Below are 6733 nucleotides of genomic sequence, written 5' to 3'. Positions count from 1 at the left end.
TATTTATAGAAATAATTTTTTTTCTTTTCTCATCGAAGGTTCCACTGCAAAACAGGTCAAAGGCAGGGATGTATGTATTTCGCGGATTGCCAATAGTGCTTTTAAACCTTAAAGTATGACTCATAATGGGTGCGGCTAATAAATTATATATAAGCTATTATATGCACACTACTATATATGTACATTTAGTTCTCCATTAAGTTGAAGAATTATAGCAGCGTAAACTATTCGACGATATTTTTGGAAATAATGTAATTTCATAAAAAATTCTTTAGAAGGACTTACTAAGCTACAGAAAAATCTGTCCGTCCCCCCCCCCCCCTTCCGGTGTGATTTCAAGATTTGTGGAACAATCCTTCAAACAATTTTTGGGACTTTTTATTTTTCAAAAAAGCATCTTATATTGAATTAGTTTCGAAACGAAGAGAATTCCGTTGTAAAAAGGTTTCGTGCTCTGCACTTACAATTAGTACCGTCTCAACCATGGGCGGAGATACGACTGATCGAATGTATTTGCGTATGTATGAATTGACATCATCATCATCATACCCCCAAACTTTCAAGTCTATCTCCACCTATGGTCTCAACGGAGGGGCCCACCCGGCAGTGCCGTCTTAAGGCATGGGCCCACCCGGGCACGGCCCGGGGGCCTCACAAAAATGAATTCTGATTGAAATTTTCAAGAATTTGTTTGGTAGGGCCTCAGAAAAATCAATTGGCCCGGGGGCCCATGATTCTCTTAAGACGGCCCTGCCACCCGGGCAAGGCCAACACCAGCTATAGGCCAACACTAGCAGATAGCTATATCTGATATAGCCGGTGTTGGCACGCCTCACAAAAATAAGATCTGATTACATTTTTCGAGTGTGAGTATATATATTTGCCAGGGAGGGCGTTAGGAAAATCCCTTAACCCTGGGGGGGGGGGGCACGATGTTCTTAAGACGGCCCTACTTACAGTAAACTTTCAGTCATGGACTAGTCAATTCATGGCCCGAGCAAGGGGCTGATAGGGCTCTAGCCCCGGGCCCTACGGATGAGGTGCAAGTCTGCTTTAGTAGTAGTAGTAGGCCCGGGACAATTCTCATCATTGTTTTGCTCTTTTTCCCGCTATAAATTGACTATAGAAGGACCCGTGAAAAGTCTGACCGGGAGGCTTGCAAAATATCCAGCCTAGGGGGCCCTGCTGCAGGATGTGGGGACCATTAGTCACCTTCTAAGCGGCATAGCAGAAATCATTGAACACCCTGCAAAACCCCATACCTTTTTTAATGGAGTAGGCGTTCTTTCGATTTTCAGCAGGTGAAAACTAAGGGAAAAGTGTTTTATTTTTTGAAAAATCAACTTTACAAAATATCTGGGTGGGCGTATCAATGCTAAAATGAAAGGCTGTATAACTACTTATATTAATAATAATATCATTGTTATTATAATTATAATAACAAGTACCAAACGACAACGTTTTTGGCCTTTTTTAACAAATAATCCATATTTTTAGCTGTAAATATTGATGGATTTAAAAATGGATGCGTATATGCCGCTGTGGTGGTCGAGTGGTTATAGTGACGGACTCGCGATGCGAGGATCCGGGTTCGAACCCCACAGTGGTGGTCGGCTGAAGTTGGTTTTCTGTGGTTCCCAACTTCAAGGCGCAAATGCCGATCTCCCCGTTAAAAAGTCTCGCCACAGAGAGCAACAGTCCTACAACAATAAATCATTCAATCATAACACTTCACTCATAGTTAGAAAAACTAGTGGCAGATGGCAGCACTACACATAACAAGCATTACAGAGAAACAACAAAACTTCACGTCAGGTTTCACTACACGTACATTCCCGCATGTAGCGATTCGTTGGGGGGTTTCGGGGGGGGGGGCACATGTGTGGTGTAATAGTAGTAGGTAGGGCCTCCAAAAAATGGCTCGGGGATCCATGATGTTCTTAAGTCAGCCACCTCGTTGGGCAATTTGCCTGTTGTGGCGTTGTATTTGTATTAGTTATCTCAAATAGGTTATAAGGGGCCGTTCAAGTATAACTACAGAAATTTTTTAACCATTTTTGGCCCCCTTCCCCCCTTGTCAGCAAAATTTCATCACTGTCCCTTACCTTCTAACGAATATTGGTGGGATCAGAAACATGCGTGGGAGGGGGGCATAGGGGGCTCGTGCGCCTCCTCCCAGAAGAAAAAATTTATTTTTTTAACGCAAAAAATATTTTTAAAAAAATTAAAATTTCGAAAGGAAATACCTCTATATATTGTTATAATCGATTTCTGTTAATTTCAATGCTATTTGAAGGGTAAGAACTAAAAATTTCTCTTTAAAAAATTTATTGCGACCCACTCTTTAAGCCATATATGATGGTAAACCCTTGACCCGCAAACCAAATGTGGTCCTGAAGGTTATCTGATGTGGCTTGCCCCCCCTCAAACCTAATTTTGTAAAAATGAGCTAAGCGGCATATTTACAAATCACTTAAATGACCCGTGGCACAATTCCAGAGCATTTAAGTGGCTCGTGGCACATTTTCAGATCACTGAAGTAGGCCTCAAAGATCACTTTCACATTCAAAGATCACCTAAGTAACCCGCGGCACAGTTACAGAACACTTAAACGATCCGCGGCACATTTAGAGATCCCTTGAGTAACATGTGGCGCAGTTTTAGAGCAGCACTTAAGCGGCCCGGAAGCATTTCAAGAGCACTAGAAGGATCCGTGAAATATTTATAGATCATTAAAGTGGCTCTGTAGAAGACTTAGCAATAGGTAGAATGTTAGTTCAGGTGCCCAATAACTATCGAAAGGTTTTTTTACGTTTTTGGCGCACCGAATAAGATGCCATTAAGAATATTTCATATTTTCATAAAGGCTGGTTGATGACCTAAGCATCATCCAAACCCCCCTCCTCTCTTGTCATCAAAAGTCAGCAAATCGGAAACCCCCCATCGATGCTAACGTAATACTTGAATGACCCCCTAAGAAAAAAGTGTATAAAATTTGGTTCGCGGGGAACATTTTTTGAATATCAGTTTGTGACGAAAAACAAACACGGAGAAAACTAGTAGAGATGAAAGGTATTTTTTCCCGTAAGATCAGCGGTTCTCAATCGCGGAGCCCTTGGGGCTCCTTGTGCACTCACTCTCCAGGAGCTCCGCGGCCACTCGAAGAAAATAAAAACAGTAAAATTAAAAAAAATAATTATAAATATTTTTAAATAGTAAAAATAAATCATTAAATTTGATGAATAATTACAAAATTGACCTACGGGGCGCCACCGTAGAATATTTTTACTGGAAAGGGCTCCGAGAGTCAAAAAAGGTTGGGAACCGCTCCCGTAGACAATCATCATTTTCTAGTTATAAAAATAGCAGTAGAAAAAGCTGTCAAACCGATTTTAATGCGGTTTGGTGAAAAATATTTTACACAAACTTCGCTATTTTTTTGTGTGATAAAAAAATTTCGTCATTTTCGTGATTTGAAGGTCCCGTATCCCCTTAATGTTTTTGTTTTTTGAGATAGACCTTTTTAGAGATAGACACAAACTAGTTATAATGTTTTAAAAAAAATGGCCTGTTGGGAATTATTATGGAATCGGCTCAAAATATGTATATCCAGAAGTGAAAGTGCAGTTTAGAAAGAAACAGCTGAACTGTGTCAATAATGCCTGTAATGGCATGGTTTGAGTAAATAAAGTATTTTGGAAGGATTAGCTTAGATCAAAACTGTTTAAAAAACAATACATATTCAATACTCATGTGCGAATGATTTAGAAATTCTACGATGAAAGGGAGGAAGGATGGAGCTGGAGGATAGAAGGCTAGCTATATATCACAAACTACAGATGTCGAGAACAGTGTAATAACGTATAACAGAATATTAGAAAAACCGCGTGTTTTTGCTATCAGCGTACACTTTGGCATTTATTAAGAGAGAGAAATCGATCATGCATGCGCTGATAAGTGCAAACGAGTGAACGCCACTGTAATGGATACGTTACGCACGTTCACTGGGTCATTCACTGCGCAAAATTGCACTTAGCGATAATTGGAAAAAGCGTTGGTAGCATTTTCCAATAAACCGATTCGCAACTTGGAGTGGAACTCATATAGAAATATCTAATCTCTCCAGGAAACGTCAGAGACACTTATCCAAAAAACATTGACATCGACTGAGAGCAGTAGCTGCGGGTGCACGATAAAATTTAAAATTTTTAATTTGGAGCAGTCTCTTGAGAAAAACAGTAGTATGTACAGGGACGGCTCAAAACAAAAGTCTCACCTGTGTGAGACATAGTTGAGCCTCTCTTCCGGTGCATAAATCGCACCAATAGAACCACTTCGAAACTTATAGCTATGTTCCCAGCTCGATGAAATGCATTGAAAATTGGTCTCTTCTCTGCGAATCATTCCATTCAGTACATTCGTTGTTTGAATTTTACAGACAAAACATTTTTTCTAAATTTTTCCGCAATTATTTTTTTTTTACCCTTGATGTGGCATCCCACCTACAGGGCCGTCTTAAGAGCATCATGGGTGCTCTTAAGACGGCCTCAAAAAAGTGGTTTTTCTGAGGCCCTACTTGGCAAATTTTCGAAAAATTAATTATTTGTCAATTTTCTGAGGCCCCTCTTCTCTTGAGTCCCCTGCACCGTGCCCGGGTGGGCCCATGTGTCACGACGGCACTGCCCTCCTACAGCGGTGGCCCTGTGCGGTCGTATGTCACACAGTCTTAGAGTCGCATTTGATGCTGTGAGTATAGTGTGTGGAATATTTTATCCAATTTTTTTTTTACTCGTGGATTTAAAGGGGAAAAAAAATTGAAATTGTGAATTCAGCCTACAGATTTATTCATTTGCATTTTTTTTTTTATTTCCAAAACAAAACACCACGGAAGCTAAAATAATCAGCAACAGTGGTCTATTTATTTTGGTTTTCGTGGGGTTTCTTGAAACGTGGACTTTAGAGTATATTGTACTAAAGAAACGAAGCCCCACGGGCACCAATTTTTTGAAGTCCAAAACAACATTTGAAGTCCAGTTCCAATTGAATCTTTTTCCGTGGTGCATAAAATGCTATGGTTTGCTTACATAACCCCACCAGCTTTCGTTCTTGTTTGTCGACTCGGAAAACTTGCCGCTGTAGCAACTTCCGTTCGTGCCTAGACATCCACAGAAAATTTTGTTCTGGTTTGCAAGCACAGAAAGTCGTGGCTGCTTTCGTTCTGGGTTGACGACTCAGAAAGCAAATTTCATTTTCGACTGCGGGCTTGAACAGTCCCATCCACTTTCTGGCTTCTGTTTAGTTAGCATAAGACTAAGTAACAGCGACTGCTGATTCACTGTCGTAACGTCGACAGCATCAGATCTCCCAGTGCTACTCCTCTCTCTTGGCTAACACTGTTATCCATGAAACGTCTCGATATTAGTATTGTCTTCCATTCTAAAATTCTCTATCTGTTCTCCACAATCCCCCTTAGTTGCCGAGAATCCAACATTACAATCAACATCAGTGCTAACATTCCCTTATTTATTTGATTCTCGTGGGGCTTCTCAAAACAAGCAATTGAAACGAATATTCTCAAATCTATCCACGTATGGAGAACCGAGGTCCCACGGTAACCGATAATTTCACAAGCAGCATTGGAAATCCAGAACAACTGGGGCCTAGATTTATAACTGGACTCGAAGTCTCAGATTTTTTTCAGGCTCCTTATATTGATTTAAAAAAATGATTTGGATTACATAATTAAACTGATTTAAAATCAATCAATGGGACCCCAATCTAGAATACTGTCGGCCTCCCTCGATCCAGGGCAAAGCGATTCTCTAGGGACTCTAAAAGACTCAGAGCACCAGTCTTCTCAACTTAGTCTTGCATGTCTGACACCAAGTCAACACCAACTCAGACACCAATGCTTGCATGACTTGGTGCCTGAGTTGCGTTACTGAATACTGAACATTTCCCCCCACCCCCGACATTCTGCAGCAGAGCCCATAGGCTGTGATCTTCATTGAGCTCCAGGCCAGATTTTTCACAGACCCCTCAATAGTAAATTTAAAGTGCGAAAAAACTAGACATGATAAGAATCTTCCCGTGAGTGTTATCCGTTCGTCTAGAATCTGTTTTTGCGTAAGGAGCACCGAACAATTCGAATGGTTTTTTCCGCTGATTTAGTTGGTAGCCACGGAAAAGGTATGAACTCTAGGATCCGGTCCTACTAATCTTAATCCCCTCCTTCTCTGACTGTTGAAATTTTGATTTTTAAATATTTCAGTGACCTCTCTGCACATTCAGGGGAAAAAAAAAGCTGTTGGCATTTGCTATCACTTGGGGTCTCAGATTATTGATTGATTAGAGTGCATGGTCGTTGTTGAGAGCATGTCCAGATACCGCTGACTTCTTCGTTTGACCGAGTAATATAATTAGTATCCAGTAACGTAACTCAGACACCCTCTGATGAAGTTAATCACTAGAGAGATATAGATGGCTTTTTTTTTTCTCAGCCAGAGATATCAAGGAAACAGTTATTTTCCGGATGTTATGCTGAGGTGAGCTCGGAAAGAAAAGTCATCACGTCTCCGCCGGGACTCGAACCCAGGCCCTCAGCATGCTTGCCCGGTATGCAAGAGGGCCTGGGTTCGAGTCCCGGCGGAGACGTGATGACTTTTCTTTCCGAGCTCACCTCAGCATAACATCCGGAAAATAACTGTTTCCTTAATCACTAGAGTTGGAAAAA

Source organism: Pholcus phalangioides, unplaced genomic scaffold (genome assembly GCF_987345545.1).
Source record: "Pholcus phalangioides strain wild (caught in Gottingen) unplaced genomic scaffold, Ppha-v1.0 ptg000013l_1, whole genome shotgun sequence".
In the NCBI taxonomy this organism is placed as follows: Eukaryota; Metazoa; Arthropoda; class Arachnida; order Araneae; family Pholcidae; genus Pholcus; species Pholcus phalangioides.
This window is presented reverse-complemented; position numbering follows the sequence as displayed.